We start from the raw sequence: 20,419 nt of genomic DNA on the forward strand, positions 1-20,419 counted from the left end.
GGGAGCGGTTTGAACCGGAACCGGACTAACTGGTCAAGTAGATTTTTTTTATAAAAAAATGTGTAAAAATGTGTAAAAAACCTTCAAAAAAATTTTAAAAAAAAATTAAAAAAAATTAGACAAACTTAGATTAAGTGTATACTATCATATTACATGCATTTATCTTACAAAAAACATTTAAACAACTTTTTATATAAATTAATATTTGAATACTATGAAGATATGCAAGACAATTTATAATTTGACATTAATTCAATTAAATGAAGTTACAAAGTCCAACTAACAATCGCTAGTAGTAATGAGAGTGGCAACGAGGATCATGGTACTGTTGTGTTTCACTATAAGAGTTTACGGGGCAAAAAATCTTGTTCTATGTTATGGCCCTCAGCAACTTCAATATTGTCATCATCATAAATAACCAGGTTACGGTGACGGTACGCTTTGTCTCTCCCTTGTTGAGTAACTGCTACGTCTCAATGCCTGGACTTCCTTCCGAGCTAATCTCATTAATTCTTCCTGTCATCGGGCACCGCATCATGTTGTGCCCCTTCACATTCCTGGATGACTGGATCTCGCCAGTTGTTTTCCATTGTCTCATCTGTCTCCTTATCATCCTGCGCATCATCTTCATCATGTGTATAATCGTCATCCATGTCCATTGGCATGTCTCCTTTATTGGATGCTACAACATCTACATTATCATCCATATCGGCAACTGCCCCACTAAGACAATCCTGATCTATTAGTGGGGTCCTTAGTGATACCCACTCATCGGCGAGATCCCTCTAGAAGATGTAATCAAGCTTGATCGGCGTGTAGTCTGTGCGGATCCTCCTTATATGTCTAACTCTCAATTTCAAATTGTATTGAACGTACAACAAGTTGTGCAACGTCTGAGTCTTTAACCTATTCCGCGTCGGGGCGTGTATCCACTGAAATGTACTCCAGTTTCTCTCACAGCCCGAGGAAGCACAGGTTTGACTCAAAATTCTAACTGCAATCTGTTGCAATTGCTTTGTTCGAATTTCATGTATCGTCCACCATTGTCTTGACACAGACAAACATAGAAACACTTAACAATAGAAAATAAATTGATTTAATGCACATGATAAGCTAAAAATAACAAGATGCATATACAAGAAATTAGTACAACATAGAAATACAATTCATTACCCCCTCCATGATATCTGCATCATCTAAGGTGGCATTGGAGTACAAGTTTTATGGATTAAGAAAGACACATGGTTTGTTATATTATTAATTACGGTAACTTTACTCAGAGTTGAGAAAGAATCATGAATTGCGACAATGAATCACAAATTACCTACTGCATGGATATCCCGGTGCAGTTGGTCTCTCCACCTATGATCAAAGATCTCAAATATCTCTTTAGTCCATATGTTATTCTCAAATATAGCTTCCCTTGCGTGTCTCATTGCATCAAACAAAAACCCCATTGTGGGTTTATCATCAGAGTCAACTAACCTCAACACCCGCACTAAACGTTCAGTTACATAAACAACATTATTACATTGGGCCTAGAAGCTCCGATCGACAATGATGGTTTCAACCTGCCTTCCATGTTGACTTATTGCTGCCCTATCAGTCTTCCATTCATTAGAGCATATCATTGACCTCAATCCTGCCTTGTCAACCAATATCGATTGTATAGTAAGGAACGTTGTAGAGAACTTAGTAGAGGACTCCCTGACAATCTTTCGCATGCAATGCTCTCTCATCAAATATGGAGGTACGTGTGATTGTATATAAATCTCGTAATCAACTTGCACTTCAAAATACAAGTTTTAACAGTCTTAAGTTTCCCTATTTTCTTAAGTATCAAATTAACACAATGGGCAGCACAAGGAGTCCAATAAAGATTGGGTCTTCTCTCCATTAGCAACAAATATGTTTTTCTTTAGTTCGCAACCTTATCAATCACTACTTGAACCATATTTTCAGGCCCAACCTCATCTACAATTTTATCCAAGAGTGCGTTTATCAGTCTCTCAATATGTATTTTTATTGATAAATCAATGCTAGAGTGGTAAACAATGCCCCTAGGGTAACTTATTAAAAAATAGACAAGATACCTATGAGACTTGTCCTTCCAACCATTAGTCATAATAGTCACTCCTGGACATGGATAACAGACCTTGAACTGCGCAATATGCTTATCGACATCATGAACAGCAGCTTCTAAACATGGCCATGCAAGCTCCTTCGCAGTTGGACCTCTAACACCCAGCCCAGCCTCAACTATAGAAGCTAACATTTGTGGGTAGAAGTTTGAGCTCGCATAAGTAAATGGCAGTGCATTAGCATACAGAACATGTTAATCATCTTTCTCGCATTTTCTATTAATACACCTGCTAACGAAAATTTTATTTTATTTTTTATGATATTGTGGCTTGTGGGGATCAAGTCCAAAGGATTCGTGGGTCATTGGTGGCACATCTATGGGTTCATGTCGTTAAGTAGTAGATGGCCGACTATAAGAGGATCAACCAGTAGAGAAACTACGTCTCAATCTACTAGATGTGGACCTAAGCAATGAAAGCCCGCATCCTCCCCTACCCGGTACTACAGGTTCTTGAGGTTGACGGCTATTGGATGCACCATCCCTTCTCCCATACATCTCTTGAATTTCCATTTGTCTATAATTAAGCTCTTGGAGACTGGCAATCCTAGCTCATTCCATTTCCGCATCGAATTCTACTTCTTGGTCCTCTTCCTCATCTATTGGACTTTCGTACCCCCTCCCTATCTCCTCTGCATCCCTTCCTCTCTCACCTTTTTTCTTTTTCCTTTTATAATTAATTTTAACATTTGTTGTTTTACTTCCGGTGGCACTTCTTTACAACCGGTGACATTACCCTTTACCCAAGCAAGACATTCATTTAGGCGATAAATACCACCACCCATTGTTTAAACGTATTTTTCAGCACCTTGGTCCCTGATAGGAAGCAGATCAATAAAGCTTACAAAACTGTAGAAATTCTCGATAGTCTCAGAATGGCCTCAGAATTGGTCAAGATCTTTATAAGCACTCTAAAAGGCCACCTGTCAAGTTTTGTCGCATTCCGACATGTTTAAGGTAAGGAACACAAAGAAACAAGTTTCGAAAAATTGACCTCTAATACCCTGAAACTGACCCAATAACTGGAACTACATTTTCAATGTGTCAAACAGCTATGGGACTACCACCATTGGATCCGACATAGTCGAAAACCCCTATGGGTCAAGTTTCGACTTAATTGGGTACTCCAAGACAAAGTTATAGATAAAATACTAAAAAGGGCTATGCCACACACTATTCCCATGTGGCCTTACTGCACCACATCGGATCATTCTCAAATTTTTTGACCATGTTCATCTTGTCAAGTCGAGCGTTTCGTTATGTAGTATGCCTCGAAGCGATGTTCGAGCAGGGAGAAAGGTTAGAAACAAGTTGCCGATCCGTGAAGAAGTTGCAAAAAATTCAGCAGCGACATGCCTCACTCGATGGACCAAATCACGATGCTCACTCAAAAAATTGATGCGAAACTAATTTCATTATGCGTGTAACGTCCAGGGCTATCATTGGACAAAACCCAGTACATGATGGATAGTCAGATTTTACGCACAAAGCCGACGAAGTAACTGAAATTCCGGCCATCGGATTCCAGATTCGGGCTCCAAATCTCGTTCTGTTTGTTGCCACACAATTGTGACAGCATGCTTGGTGCACTACGATGAAGAAATCACAAAAAAACATTAAGGAATGAGCGTACTATCGATCTGAAGTTTCCAAGATTCAAGCAAATTTCAAGTCTCGTGATCGTGGCTCAAAAACACGTTCTATAGCTCGAAGTTGGCATCAAAATGATCGACATGCCGAGCCCTACAAGAAAACGATCATCTTTTGATCAAACGGGCATCAGAGCAATCTCGGATCAGTCATGGAAGATCAAAGCAAGTTCTAGGGCAGCAACAGGAACTGTTCTGAAATTTCATGAATTGTTAGGCAAGGGCAAAACAGTCATTTTGCACCCTATCTTTTTATTTTTTTTATTCAGAATAATTGTAATTATCCTCAATGAGGCTAGTTTTTTGGCGTACACACATGTTTTAGCCCAATTCTATATAAACATGCAAAGCTAAATTGTAAAGGACCCCTTCGGTTCATTTCTCATTTATTCAATAAAATTTCCATTCTTACTGAAGTTATTGGGTACGTCTTGGAGAGAGAGAGAGAGAGAGAGGAGAGAGAAGAAAAGGGTTGGTACCCTTCAGGCAGGTAACTTTCTCTCTCCTTCCCTCTTTTTCTCTTCTTCCCTATTTCTCATTTCTATCTCTATCTCTTTTCTTCTCGTCTCTATCTCCTTCTCTTCCGAAGTCAATCGGTGAATCATAGCACCGACTGGATCTCTCTCTCTTCTCTTTTTCTGAGGCTAGTCAATGAAGCCTAGCTCCGGCCGGATCTCTCTCTCTCCTTCTCTTTTGAAGCCAGTCAGCGAAGCCTAGTGCCGGCTAGATTTCTCTCTCTCCTTCTCTTCTGTTGCAGCCGACGAAGCCTAACGCGGACTGGATTTCTCTCTCTCTTCTCTTTTGAAGCCAGTCGACGAAACCTAGCGCCGACTAGATTTCCCTCTCTTCTCTTCTTCTGAAGTAGTCGGTGAAGCCTATCGTCGACTGGATTTATCTCTCTTCTCTTCTTTTGAAGCCAGTCGGTGAAGCCTAGCACCGACTGGATTTCTCTCTCTCCTTCTCTTCTAAAGCCAGTTGGCGAAGTCTAGCACTGGCTGGATTTTTGTCCCTCTTCTCTTCTTTTGAAGCCAGTCGGTGAAGCCTAGCAATAACTGGATTTCTCTCTCTCCTTCTCTTCTGTTGTAGTCGGCGAAGCCTAGCACCGGTTGGATTTTTCTCTCTCCTTGTCTACTATTACAGTCGGTAAAGCCTAGCGCCAGCTGGATTTCTCTCTCTCTTTCTCTTTTGTTGCAGTCGGCTAAGTCTAGCGCCGGTTGGATTTCTCTCTCTCCTTTTCTGTCACAGTCGGCGAAGCCTAGCATCGGCTCAATCTCTCTCTCTTGCTTCTCTTCCATCACAACCGGTGTAAGCCTAGCGCCGGCTAGGTCTCTCCTTTTCTCTTCTTCTGACACAGTCAGCGAAGGCTACAACGACTGCATTTCTCTCTCTTCTTCTGACACAGTCGGTGAAGCCTAGCACCGACTATATTTTCTCTCTCTTCTTCTGACACAATTGGTGAAGCTTAGTGCTGACTGCATTTTCACTCTCTTCTTTTGACACAGTTGGCAAAGCTTGGCACCAACTATGTTTTCTCTCTCTTTTTCAGGCATAGTCGATGAAGCCCAACATCGACTGCATCTTCTCTCTCTTCTTCTGGCACAATCATCGAAGCCTAGCGTCGACTGTGTCTTCTCTCTCCTCTTCTCTGTATAACACAGTCGGTGAAACCTAGCGTCGACTGTGTTTTCTGTCTCTTCCTTCTAACATAGCCAGAAATGCCTAGCGCCGACTGCGTCTTCCTTCTCTTTCTCTCTTTTATTCTCCCTCCTTTCGTACTCTTCTCTTCCTTTTGTCTCCCTCCCTCCTTTTGTTCCCTTCTTATCTTACTTCATTTCTTATTCTTTCCTCATAACCATCATCATGTTACTCCATCATTCGACTAAGAGGGATTGAGGTTAGCCTCTCATGATAGTCTTGCCGTCTAGCCGTAATGTTTTTGTGTCAGGATTACTTGGCCCACTTTATTATCACGATAGACTAACTATCATGCCTAGCTAGTTGGTACTGGTAATGATGTCTAGTAGTAATTCTGTTAGCCGGTCTTAATTACTGAGCCCTTTTTACTACCATGTCAGGCCAATTATTCATCAGCTTAATCACCGCTCTGATCTTCCCGCTCAGTCGAATTATTCTCTCCCATATTTCTTCTTTTATTTTTCTTTTTGAATGTGCATGCTTGTGTACGTTCATCAAAGAGGAAAATGGTGAGGTCTGGCCCACCTGTCTTATAACATTTTCCATATGTGTGTGATTGTAGAAAACAAGAAGAATACAAGCCAAGGGAGGCGATTCCGAACCAATTTTATTATTGGGGGGCTTTCTTCGTGATCTAAGCGGGCGCCCACACGAGTCAGTCCGAGTAAGTCCTGAACCCACCTTAAATTCCTCTCTGACCAGTTGGTAACACCTGCCCCCATTCTCAAACAAGGTTCCCGAGAGAGCGATCTCAAAAATGTCTCGGGTCTTCCCTTGAAACCCGAGACGCGTGCCGCCCGATCCCCAAAAGGATCCAGAGGGTGAGATTGAGGCACCTAACCAGCTTGACGACTTCACTAAGGACACACTACCCCATCGTTGGATTGTTCTTGTTTGACCTTTCTTTCTTTTTATTCCTGCTCACTATACACACATCTGTTTTTGGGGTTGCTTAACCCTTCATCCGAGTCAAGGCTTTCGTGATCCCCGCAATCGTGAGTCTTCATCGGGAACTGATTCTGCGAACCTCTTCCCCGATCTTTCTCCTGGGCATCGACCTTGTGTCGCGCTCTCGGGTCATCACCTGGAAGAGGCGAGGATGGACCAACAAGTCCCTCACTCCCTACATCCTTGCAATGGTGGACCTTCTACTGACCCACCTTGCATTGGTGGCACATATGCCACCACACACAGTACGCACCCTACTACGGGTGACTCACTTGCCAGTCCCACTGCTCGGGGCAGCCCGGAGGCTAGCCCTCCCTCTCCCACGACTGATAGTTTGTCTATCGTCGCTCCTATGGGTCGCCACGAGGTTACCCCCCATTCTTTATCACTTCGAGCCCCTGTAACAGGATGCTCGACACCATGAGGAGGCGGCTCTGAAGCCACCACCCCACACACACCCACCAAAGCTAGTGGACCATCCATTCTAGCTACACCGCAGGGCAACCCTCAGGTTAGCTCGAGACATGGTCAGGGCTCTGATCTTCTTGGACATGGCCTTGCACCTGCACCTCTTTTGCCTGCACACACCACCATTCGGGGCAACCCTCAAGTTACCTAGATACACGATCAAGGTTCAGGTCTTCTTGGACTTGGCCCTACACTTATTTTGCATGCACACACCACCACTCAGGGCAACCTTCAGGTTACCCCAATACACGATCAGGGTTCAGGTCTTCTTGGACTTGGTCCTGCACCTCTTTTGCATGCATACACCACCACTGAAGGCAACCCTCAAGTTACCCCGATACACGATCAGGGTTCCAATCTTCTTGGACATGGCCCTGCACCGTTTTTGCATGCATACACCACCATTCAGGGTAACCCTCACGTTACCCCTATACACAATCATGGTTCAGGTCTTCTTGGACTTAGCCCTACACCTCTTTTACATGAACACTGCACCACTCGGGGCGACCCTCAGGTTACCTCAGGACACTGTCCGATTTCGGGTCTTCTTAGACTTGGCCCTACACATCCTCGGGGTAACCCTCAGGTTACCTCGGAACATTGTCAGGTTTCGGCTCTTCTTGGACCAGGCCCTGCACACCACTTGCATATGCACTGCACTGCTCGGGGCAGCTTTGTTACTGCGGCTGCCCGAGCACACGAAGGGGAACCTCCTAGTCTGCCTTCTTAGCACTTTTGTTCACTCTGTGAGGGATGGTCACATGGCCATTCCGTCACACACACATGCTCACGACACCGAGCCTCCTAAGGCTGGACATGCTGCTCGAGCCCCGATTGACCACCAGGTCACCCAAAGTCCTTCTGCAGAGGGCGCACACGCACCAATCCCCCCGCCCGCCCAGAGCACGCCTAAGCAACATGCACACATGCACAGATCCAAGACTTCCCCTAATTCTAAAGGCGAAGAAAAGGACACCTTGGAAGACTTCTCTGCCAAAGACGAGAGCGATTTCCGTCCCCTAACTCCCCTTGATGAGGATGATGCCACAAAAGCATCGAATGAGGAGAACACCAAAACGGTTACTCGGGGCATGATGAAGCTGGTTATCTATGAAGATTCAAGTCCCACTCGGGGCAAGGACAAATCTACTGACGGAGCAAACTGTCAATATAACCGCAATGACCCCATCAATCCTGAGCTGATTGTACCATTACCTTATCAGACACCCAAGCCCCTTTCAAGTTGAGGCACCGAGAGCAATGGCATCTTCGAGCAAACGGAGCTCAGGGTAGCTCGTGGGTCTGATTCAATTTCCCATAGACTCCTGTTAAGCCCGAAGGCATCGCTCCGAGGCAACCCCGGTCCCTCAAGTGAAATGGAAGCTGAACCCACCAAGGGCCTGGCCATGACCCCTTTGTGGTGGAGAATCTGATCCATGAAGAAACAGGTTCCCTTCCCATAATAGAAGAGAATGATTCATCATCTCCCCTCGAAGTCTGCCTTGACATCCAAGCTCCCCAAGATGAAGCTAAAGAGAAAAGTGATATTGTTGAGCCGCTGCAAGGGTTTGAGAAACCCATTGTCAAGACTGACCTTCAGAATAAGAAGGGGACCCTGCCACTAGCCACTTTCCTTCCATCTTTCCAGGGATTCATCACTGAATCTTAGACATGTGACGAACAGTCGTCTACTCGCATCGGTCCTAATGATGCTACTTCCCTTGCTTGCTTCCCCCCATACATTCTTACCACTAATGAGAACTCGTCACTCTCATTCAAGGAAAGATGCTTCCCAGTACAAGATGAAACGAGCTCCGCTTCCCCTGATGCTAGCCCTGTTCAAGTGGCCCTTCCATGCCCTAAGATTGCCATGACTCCTTGCAAAGCTAATTGTCAACTCTCCTCATGTCGAGAATGCCTCATGTATCCTCTCGAGGATGATGATGGGAGCTTGTCGTCCTATGAGAGGTTCAGGTTCTCTCTTAATGGTAAGGAGCCCCAAGTACGACTAGCGTCGAAGCCGTGGTGATCAGTGAAGTACCAAAAGCCTATGAAGACGAGATTGCGCATCTTAAGGCCACGGTAAGGTGGTTACAGGCTGAGATGAGGACGAAAGATGAAATGATAGAAACTGTGCATCAAGCGGTACCGAAGTCTCATAAGCTTGAGTGTACCCCCTCAAGGCATCAAGCCCTATTTACTGTCTCTCAAGCACCGCTCCTGGCCATCGAAATGGGGCTATCAAACGATGAACTACTCCCACCCTCGCCTCCCTCACTATCAGTCCCTTCTCCATCTTTTCTTCGGATTGGGAACAGAGGACTAATAAAAGGCATGGTGACCAAAGCGTCGAAAAGATGCAATGCCTCAGTGACAGGAAAGCCGAATCGCTACCAGAAACCTCCCCAACTTATGTTGATCAAACTCTATCGCCACAAGGAAATAAAAAACTCGATGTCTCCAAGAACAAAATCAAGCATTTCCCAGGCCGAAGCAGACACGAGAGTTATTCCTTTGACAAGTGCATCATCCCCAAGTTGCTTGAAACTCTCTTATCTAAAGAGATGATCAAGCTACCTAAGGTAAAAAGATCAGATGAAGTTGAGAGGGATGACGACCCAATTATTACCAATGCCATAGGTTCTTTAATCACAAGACTGAGGAGTGTTGTACCGTCGGAGACATTATCCAAGATGTCATAACCAATGGGGAGATTGAATTAGTAGAATGATTCTACAGGTGATCCAATGCTACATGATGATCTAGATGTACGACCCTAAACTGCATGGTCCAAACTATATGACCTTAAACTATAGTGACGGTCCTAGCTGCATGACCCTAAATTGCATAGCCATGATCCAAACTATATGACCTTAAACTATAGTGATGGTCTAGATGCACGACCCTAAACTGCATGGTCCAAACTATATGACCTTAAACTATAGCGTAGGTCTAAATGCACGACCCTAAACTGCATGGTCCAAACTATATGACCTTAAACTATAGTGATAGTCTAGATGCACGACCCTAAATTGCATGGTCCAAACTATATGACCTTAAACTATAGCGTAGGTCTAAATGCACGACCCTAAACTGTATGGTCCAAACTATATGACCTTAAACTATAGTGATGATCTAGATGCACGACCCTAAACTGTATGGTCCAAACTATATGACTTTAAACTATAGTGGAGGTCTAGATGCATGACTCTAAACTGCACGGTCCAAACTATACGACTTTAGACTATAGCGGAGGTCTAGTTACATGACCTTAAACTGCATGGTACTGGTTGCATGACCCTAAACTGTATAGCCATGGTCCAAGTTATATGACCCTAAAACTATAAGACATATCCTAGTGGCATGATGTTAAACTGCACAACATACGCTCTCGGAGGCAAGACCTTAAACATGTCCTCAGATCTTAGCGGATGACCTTAACACACGTCAAATTGATGGTCACGGTGGCATGGCCTTAAACACGCTTCTGCAAAAAAAAAGAGAAGAAGAAGACGGACATGACAAAAACCCACAAGGGCATCATGGGTAAAAATGTCAAAAAAAAATGAATGATGGACATGGTGTGCATCCCCAAAAGGTCACCATGGGCAAAATATGTCAAAAAAAAAAAAGGACGGACATAGTGAAAACCCACAAGGGCACTATGGGCAAGAGTGTCAAAATATAAGGGATGTGGTAAAAGCCCTTCGGGGCACTCCTCTCAAATGACAGGTGTGCTGACCTTGCCTTATGGGACAGCACGAGTAAAAATGTCTCACGTCCCTGTAGCAAGACTTTAAACTACGTGACATGCAATCTATTCGCACGACTATAAATTGCTTACATGTCTCCATGAGGTCCCTCACAAGCCGCTGCTCCTACGCATCTCTTGCAGCGCGTGACCCGAGCTGCCTCTCGCATGTCCTTCGCACGCATGACTCGAGCTGTCACCCGCGTGACCTTTTGGGCGCATCCTTCTCACGGATTCCCTGACGGTCGTCAAACGCACTTCCCTTTACATGCTGCCACACGCATACCGCTGCACGTGTTCCTTCTTCTCCGCCGCTCATGTAACACCAAGGGTCAAATGGGCCGGACTGGGTCGGGCTCAGACCCGAGGCCCGAACGAAGGCCTACCGCCGCCCATGAAACCCCATGCATCAGGGATCAAGACCGGGTTGGGCCTAGGCCCGAGGCCTAAACACAGCTCACTGCCGTCTGTGTAACTTCTGACCAGTGCCGGCTGTGTTCTCAAAGGGCCACCGCCAGCTGCATTCTCAAAGGCCTAGCGTCAGCTGCGTTCTTAAAGGCTTAGCGCTGGCTGCGTTCTCAAAGGCTAGCGCCAGTTGTGACTAGCGTCGGCTGTGTTCTAAAGTCACCACCGCATGTGTTGCCATTGCATACACTAGCACAGCGTGTCTTACTGCCATCTGTGCTGGCACCGCACGTGTTAATACCGCAACCTTTCAAGACCACCGTCGTGTGTGTTACGTTCCCCATGCTAACGCCACGCATGCTAGCATCGCGTGTTAGAACCTGGTCACCACCATGTGTGTCCTACCACTATCCTTAGTGGAGTTGCACCCAGGACGTGACCTGTTATCTCTAGTGGAGTTGCAGCCAGGCCGTTGCACCCAAGCCGTGACCTATCATCCCCAATGGAGTCAGGAGCAGGCCATTGTCCCTCATCCCCCAGTAGGAGTCACACCCATACTGCAACCCATTATCCCCAGTGGAGTTAGGGTCACTCTTATCTCTTCAATTCCCAGTGGGTCTGTTCACACCAAGTTATCTTATCCCTAGGGAGTCGGGTTACCTATCATAAGCCAATTCTCCATATAGTCTCATCTTTCACCCCAGGGACTAAGTTTACCCCCTAATCCCCAGTGAAGTCCGCTTCCATTCGTCATCCCTCTTTGGGCCACCATCTCCATCTGAGCCCTTTGCTTATGTATGGCCTTAACCATTTTGTCCCTAAGGAGTCGAATTGTCATCCACAGATCTATTCCCCATGGAGTTTCACCTACATGGCAACCCATACAATAGTCTAGATGCACGACCCTAAGCTGTATGGTCCAAACTATATGACCTTAAACTGTAGCGGAGGTCTAGTTGCATGACCTTAAATCGCATGGTCCTAGCAGCATGACTTTAAAACTGCATTGCTACGGTCCAGCTGTATGACCTTAAAATTATGGTACAGGTCCTAGCCGTATGACATTAAAAGGCTTCGCATAAGTCATGGAGGCATGACCTTAAACACGCCACCACGAAAAAAAAAGACAAAAACAAAATAAAGAGAAATGAATAATAGGCATGGTGTATACCTGAACAACGGAACGCCATGAGTAAAAATGACGGACGGGCATGGTCACGAAACCATAAGTAAGAGAGTTCCATAAATAAAAAAAACCAGGGCACGGTAAAAACTCGAAAGGGCATCGTGAGTAAAAATAGAAAATAAAGGTGGACATGACCGAGAGGTTATGGGTAAAAGAGCCCCGAATAAAAAGAGATTTATGAAAACCGTCTCTACGGCACCACTTCCCAAGTCCAAGTGCAAACCCTCAAAGGGTGCTCAGACCAATAAAATCAGGTTGATGCAACATTCGTCTTCACAGGTGGCTTCAGCTGGCACTCCTTTCATCATCAAGACGTCCAACGGGGTGTAGATGTTAAAATCTTCCTGCCAAATCATTCACGACCAAACCATGCACAACAAACCTGGTGAGGCTACCAAAAAAATCATCAAAAAGTCCAATAGGGTGCAGACGTTAAAATCTTCCCGCCAGGTCATTCACGGCCAATCCAGGCACAAAAAACCTGGTAAAAATCATTAAGACATCTAACAGGGTGAAGACGTTAAAATCATCCCTCAACATCCTTCTTCAGTCTTGGGCGAACACGTAGCCCAGTCGACATCCTTCTTTGTTACTAGGTGAACACAAAACCTAGTCAACATCCCTTCTTCAAGGTTGGGTGACGGCGTAGCCCAGTCATTATCCATTCTTCAATGACCATCCCTTCTTCAAGGCTGGGTGACAACGTAGCCTAGTCATTATCCCTTCTTCAAGGACCATCCCTTCTTCAAGGCTGGGTGACAATGTAGCCCAGTCATTATCCCTTCATCAAAGCTGGGTAACAACCTACCCAGTCATTATCTCGTCTTCAAGGCTGGGTGACAAAGTAGCCCAGTCATCATCCCATCTTCAAGGCTGGGTGACAACGTAGCCCAGTCATTATCACAAGGCTGTCACAGGTACCGTCCGACAAGGTGGGGACGTAAAATACTAATCCCTCCAAAATAGTTCACGCGAGGGTGAGGACTTTGAGAAGATCCTCAAAACCAAGGAGAGTCCCTGAGGGTGAGGACAATGACCGAAGAAGATCCCTCAAGACCAAGGAGAGTCCCAGAGGGTGAGGACGATGACTGAAACAGATCCCTCGAAACAATATCTTCTCTCCCTAAAGTCTCCATAGACGGACCTGCGAACAACACATCCCTACGTCTGAGCATCCTAATTGCACCATTGCGTGAATATATCCTCGACGTTCATGTGGTCCTGTGGCTATGAAGGAAAAAAGCAAAAGCCGAAGGAAATATTTCGATTTGTCCTTCTCGCTTCTCTTGAAGCACAAACATTCGGCGAGGCAAGCTGTTTGAACGTATTTTTCAGCACCTTAGTCCCTGATAAGAAGCAAGTCAATAAAGGCTAGAAAACAGTGGAAATTCCTGACAGTCTCAGAATGGTGCCAGAACTGGTCAAGATCTTTATAAGCACTCCAAAAGGCCACCTGTCAAGTTTTGTCGCATTCCAACGTGTCTAAGGTAAGGAACACAAAGAAACAATTTTCTAAAATTAGCCTCTAACACCCTAAAATAGACCTAATAACTGGAACTACATTTTTTGCGTGTCAAACATATGTGGGACCACCGCCATTGGATCTAGACGATCAAAAACCCTTCTGGGTAAAGTTTCGACTTAATCGGGTACTCCAGGACAAAGTTATAAGTAAAATACTAAAAAGGAGTAGGCCGCACACTATTCCCGTATGGCCTCACTGCACCAAAATACCATTAAAGGTAGTTGTTTTCACAGTCACAGGCAGTGACTTTCGAGGCCCATATCTCACTCGTTCCAAGTCGGATCGTGCTCAAATTTTGTGAGCTTGTTCGTCTTGTCGAGACGAGCATTTAAATGTGTGGTACGCCCCGAGACGATGTCCGAGCAAAGAGAAATGCTAGAAAGAAGTTGTTGATCCTTGAAGAAGATGTAGAAAATTTAGCAGTGACACGGCTCGTTTGAAGGACCAAATCATGATGCTCACGCAACGGATCAACGCGAAACCAATTCCATTGTGTGCGTAAGGTCCAGGGCTATCATAGGACCGAACCATGTACATGGACGGTCAGATTTCATGCACGAAGCCAATTAAATAACTGAAATTCCAGCCGTCGGATTCCAGACTCTGGCCAAAACTCAAAAGTTACGAAATCTTTGTTCGGGCTCCAAATCGAGTTCCATTTATTACCACGCGATCGTGACGGCATGCTTAGTGCACTACGATGAAGAAATCATAGAAAAACATTAAGGAACGAGCGCACTATCGATCATAAGTTTCCAAGATTCAAGCAAATTTCAAGTCTAGTGATCGTGGCTCAAAAACACAATTCATGGCTCGAAGTTGGTATCAAAATGATCGTCATGCCGAGCCCTAAAAGAAAATGATCATCTTTTGATCAAATGGGCATCAGAGCAACCTCGGATCAATCACGGAAGATCCAACCAATTCCAGGGCAGCAGCAGGGACTATTCTGAAATTCGATGAATCGTTTGGCAGGGGCAAAACAGTCCTTTTGCTCCTTATTTTCTTAATTTTCTTTAATTAAGAATAATTGTAATTATCCTAAATGAGACTAGTTTTTTGGCGTACACCCATGTTTTAAGCCAATTCTATATAAACATGCAAAGCTAAATTTTAAAGGACCCCTTCGGTTCATTTCTCATTGATTCAATAAAATTTCCATTATTGCTGAAGTTCTTGGATAAGTCTTAGAGAGAGAGGAGAGAGAAGAAAAGGGTCGATACCCTTCAGGCAGGTAACTTTCTCTCTCATCCCCAGTTTCTCGTTTTTATCTCTATCTCTCTTCTTCTCGTCTCTATCTCCTTCTCTTCTGAAGCCAGTGAGTGAAGCCTAACGCCGATTGGATCTCTCTCTCTTCTCTTTTCTGAAGTCAGTTAGCGAAGCCTAGTGCCGGCTGGATCTCTCTCTCTCCTCTTCTGAATCCAGACAGTGAAGCCTAGCGTTGGTTGAATTTCTCTCTCTCTCCTTCTCTTCTGTTACAGTCAGCGAAGCATAGCGCCAGCTGGATTTCTCTCTCTCTTTTCTTCTAAAACCAATCAGTGAAGCCTAGCGCCGACTGGATTTCTCTCTCTTCTCTTCTTCTAAAGCAAGTCGGTGAAGCCTAATGCCGATTGGATTTCTCTCTCTCTCTTCTCTTCTTCAGCCAGTCGGCGAAGCCTAGTGCCGGCTAGATTCTCTCTCTCCTTCTCTTCTGAAGCTAGTCGGCAAAGCCCAGCGCTGGGTGGATTTCTCTCCCTCTTCTCTTCTTTTGAAGCCAGTCGGGAAGCCTAGCACCGGCTAGATATCTCTCTCTCCTTCTCTTCTGTTGCAGTCTGCGAAGCCTAGCGTCAACTGGATATCTCTCTCTCCTTCTCTTCTGTTGCAGTCGACGAAGCCTAGCGCCGGTTGGATATCTCTCTCTCCTTCTCTTCTGTTGCAGTCAGCGAAGCCTAGCACTGGCTGGATTTCTCTTTCTCCTTCTCTTCCGTTGCAGTCAGCGAAGCCTAGTGCTAGTTATATTTCTCTCTCTCCCTTTTTGTCACAGTCGGCGAAGCCTAGCACCGGCTCGATCTCTCTCTCTTGCTTTTCTTCCATCACAACCGACGCAAGCCTAGCGTCGGCTAGGTCTCTCCTTTTCTCTTCTCCTGACACAGTTGGCAAAACCTAGCGCCGACTGTATTTTCTATCCTTATTCTGACACAGTCGGTAAAGCCTAGCTCTGACTGCATTTTCTCTCTCTTCTTCTGACACAGTCAGCGAAGCCTAGCATATACTGCATTTCTCTCTCTTCTTCTAACACAGTCGACAAAGCCTAGAGTCGACTGTATTTTCTCTCTCTTCTTCAGGCATAGTCGACAAAGCATAGCGCCGACTGCATCTTCTCTCTTTTCTTCAGGCACAGTCGGTGAAGCCTAGTGCCGATTGCATCTTTTCTCTCCTCTTCTCTATATAACACAGTCAGTGAAGCCTAGTGCTGACTGCGTTTTCTCTCTCTTCCTAGGATTACCTTGCCCGATTTATGGTCACGACAGACTAACTATCGTGCCTAGCTAGTTGGTACTGGTAATGACATCTAGTAGTACTCCTGTGAGCCGGTCTTAGTTATCAAGCCCGTTTTACTACCACATCAGGTCAATTATTCATCAGCTTAGTCACCGCTATGATATTCGCGCTTAGTTGAATTCTTCTCTCCCCCGTCTTTCTTCTCTTTTTTTTTTTTTTTAATGTGCATGCTCGTGTACGTTCATCAAAGAGGAAAAGGGTGAGGTCTGACCCACCTGTCTTATAACCTTTACCATATGTGTGTGATTGCAGAAAACAAGAAAAATACAAGCCAAGGGAAGTGATTCTGAACCAATTTTATTAATGGGGGGCTTTCTTCGTGATCTAAGAGGGTGCCCACGCAAACCAGCCCAAGGAAGTCCTGAACCCACCTTAAATTCCTCTCTCACCGGTTGGTAACACCTACCCCCGTTCTCGAACGAGGTTCCCGAGAGAGCGTTCTCAAAAACTTCCCGGGTCTTCCCTCGAAACCTAAGACTCGTGCCGCCCGATCCCCAAAAGGATCCGGAGAGCGAGATCGAGGCACCTAACCACTCATTTCCTTATTACAAAAATTACATCAAACTTTTCCTTTGTCATTCACTTTTGTGCCATACTGCCATGTCACATCTCCCCTCCTCATCTTATTATTTTCTTGTAAAGTTTCTTGAACATAAAAGTTCATTAAAAAATATTTATTTGGAAGATCACTCTACTAAGGGACCTTGTAAGCATGGCGATATCACAACAAAGATTAATTTACATGTATATGAACAAAAAAAAAAATGCTTGAGCATTTGCACACTAAAAATTAATGACTGCATTTCCAACATTATATGATGAAGACTCGTATTGATGCTCGCCAAAGTAACTCAAGGCCAAAAAAAAGTGGCATTAATGTTTAGAACCAGGACAACAAGGAAACTTTAGTGATCTCAAAAAATTAATTGTGAAAATAATCACAAAAGATTAACATTGAGAAATAACCATCAAAACTATGCTACCAAAGCATTACAAATGGGTTCAAACATTGTACAAGATTTTGAGAAATATGCGATTGAACTGAATGATTGAGGTCATGATTATTAGAATCAACATAACTTTATCAGTTTTGTGAAAAGAATTACCACAAATTTCAGTGTCAAATACACCTGCTTTTGCTGAATTTTTGTTAGAGAAAAACCAGCTGCAAAATTGAAAGGTTAGATCCATGTTTTGATTGAAATATTTGTTCAAAAACTCCTTGTGAAACAAATTGAACGTGTTTCACTCATGTTTTAATTAATTCGTAAGAGAAATGAATTCAACGCTGCTTTCTTTGATTTAATTCACGTTTCTTCCAGCAGTGAAATCTTGGTGCTTTGAACTTAATCTATGAATTACAATGTCATGTGAATATGGAGACCAATTTTGCATAATTTTAAGATGAATATAAGTCAAAAATATGATCTAATCATGACATATATGTTACTGTTTTTTAGAACAGCAGAGATCAGAGAGAGAGAGTTTACTGATGTTGTTACAGGCAGAAGAAAAATAGGAGACAGACACAGAGGAGTGAATTACAAATAGGAACTTCAAACCCTTTGGTTAACTCTCTCTCTCAAATCAGTGGCAACCCGCAACCCATCAGAACTCTTTCAAAATCAATGTATCGCCGTGTTCAACAAAAAAAATACAGTAATAAGTTCCTTTCATGAAAACTCCAAGGAAAAAAAAAAAAAAAAAAAAGAGGGGGAGGGGAGATACTTGACAGTGCAACAAAGATAGTGGAAATACAAAGTAAACCGACAAAATCTACAATAATCCATTAATTGAACATGAAATTTTTTTCAGAAGATCAGCAAATACATATACAGACAACATAATATGATGCCATCAAATAACAAGAATAGAAGCACATTTTCATCAATAATACACAAAAAAACCATCAAATGCACTTGCAAACTCTAGAACCAGATAAACACCATTGATTCAATTAAAAATAAGGAAGATGATGACTAAACCTTAGATAACAATTCACGAAACTCATAACTTATGTCTCAGATAAAACAAAGAAAATTTGAGAAAAAAAGGCTGATTAATCATAAAGAAAGCTGAATAATCCTAAAACAAAGAAAGATTTAGAAAAAACTCTTACAAAATCAGTGGCATCCCATTAGATCCATATTTACATACCCAAAATATGTATTTCTTCAATTTTTATTCAAGAAACCCTATATTCCTAAAATCGAGCTCCAAATCTTTTTTTTGGTTCTCAAATCCGTTCTTTTATTGACTGCAATAAATAATATCAGTCAAGTATTGTCTCAATAATCCTAAAAAAGGCTGCGAAATTAAGAAAAAAATTAAAAAAAAATCGGGTTCGAGCTTACCTTGTTTGCTTCAATCTCAAAATCGAGCTCCAAATCTCTCCATTTCAATGAAATCATGAGCCTAGAAATATAGGTATCTCTGCGATGATTAAAATCCCCCAATTTTTATTGAAAAAAAATGTAAAACCACCTCAAAATGTAAAACCACCCCAAAATCCTTAGATTGGCAGATTTTTCATAAAAAACTCAAGAACGCCAAAAAAACGCACCTAAAAATAGCCAAAAACGACCCAATCTTAGATTTTTTGATTTAATATTGATGGATTTATAGAATATTTGAAGGTATAGTACAACAACTGAGCGAAAAAAAAAAATGGCAGTAAAAAGCATAAAAAAAGGTTGCAAAAAGGGCGAATCACGGGTTCTGCCAAAATGACGAGCTCTGTTACAAATAACGGTTGTTATTTTCATTACGCCGTTTTATCATCATATTGCTCGATATAAAGTCGAACCGGACCGATTATAAAAAAACCAGCCGGTTTTGGAAAAATATCGCCGGTTCAATATCGAACCGGCCGATTTTTTTCTGGAGGCTATGTTTTGTTAGTTGTACCGTAAACAGACCTTAACCGGAATCTGGTTTCGATTCTGACCGGCCAGTTTTGCGAGCACTGCGTTCAAGTCAAAAAAATAAGGCATTTACACAACTGAGACAACCAAACTCACACTTTGGGACTTACAAAGACATTTTTTTCAATTACACTCATTTTGTGCAAATAAGAAACACCCTTGACCAATGGATTACATGAGTAACTCTAATAGGAACCAAATGGTTTGACAAGGCTCACGTAGCAAAAATTTGAACTACACCATGATTACTATTACTATCAAAGCTCTTTTTTTTTCTCTATGCGGTCTAGCTCATTGTTATTCGACACATTACTTCTAGGTACATTAGTTGCTAGAGAATCCAAAATATCTCTCCCTCTTTAACGGAGGTAGTTGGTTGAAGAAGATAAGTTCATGTCTATCATTTCTTGAACTCGAGCCTTCTTCAATTCGACAATTGGTGATGTTTAAGATAAGATTATGTTTGTTACAACTGTTGACAACGAGAAAGTGGGGCCTATTATCACCATTGTATGTATCCTATGCAACGACAATGATGAAACTACGTAGCATCTTTTTCTGTGTTGCCCTTTTGTTATATATCTTTGGGATTGGGCTTGGTAGATCTTTTCTTGTCTTGCCCTTTTGTTATATATCTTTGGGATTGGGCTCGGTAGTGCCTCAATCTGTCATTATTGTTTCCCCAAAATATCAGAGCTCTTCTCAACCAATGGATTGCACCCAATATTTCAAAGATGGGAATTATTCTTTGGATATCTATTTGGGTTAGTAGAATGTGTGGAAGGAAAGAAATAGAAGAGTCTTTGATGGTATAATTACAAATCTGTTTGCACTAAAATTGAATACTTAATATTTTGGCAATTGGTTCTTTGCACATAATGATATTGAACTTATTCTTAAAAGTCTTATCATTAACAATCCCTTGGCAGTGGCGACCATAGGTGTTACTACCAATACTCGTAAGAAGGTTGTTTGGATACCACCAACGAATTCCTTCAAACTTAATTTTGATGGAAGACAATCCAGGGCTAGCTGAATATGGTGGACTCATCATAAATAATTTGGGTCACATTATATTTTCTTACTCGGGTTCTTGTGGTTTCTTACTCGGGTCCTTGTAGTATCACAACAGCAAATGAGGCGAAAGCACCATGTTTATTAGACATTTGAAATTGCTATGCACTTTG

The 20,419-nt window shown here is 43.2% G+C and overlaps 1 long non-coding RNA gene across 1 annotated transcript; it reads right to left on the reverse strand.

The window, feature by feature from the left end:
• Positions 1-224: 224 nt before the first annotated feature.
• LOC148783175 (uncharacterized) lies at positions 225-19,548 on the reverse strand. Its single transcript, XR_016050493.1, has 2 exons — positions 18,663-19,548; positions 225-1,047 (listed from the first exon to the last, which is right to left on the reverse strand). It is a non-coding gene; the product is annotated as an uncharacterized LOC148783175 (long non-coding RNA).
• Positions 19,549-20,419: the final 871 nt, after the last annotated feature.

Source organism: Amborella trichopoda, chromosome 2 (assembly GCF_054954075.1).
Source record: "Amborella trichopoda isolate Santa Cruz 75 chromosome 2, AtrichopodaSantaCruz75HAP2 v2.0, whole genome shotgun sequence".
NCBI lineage: Eukaryota > Viridiplantae > Streptophyta > Magnoliopsida > Amborellales > Amborellaceae > Amborella > Amborella trichopoda.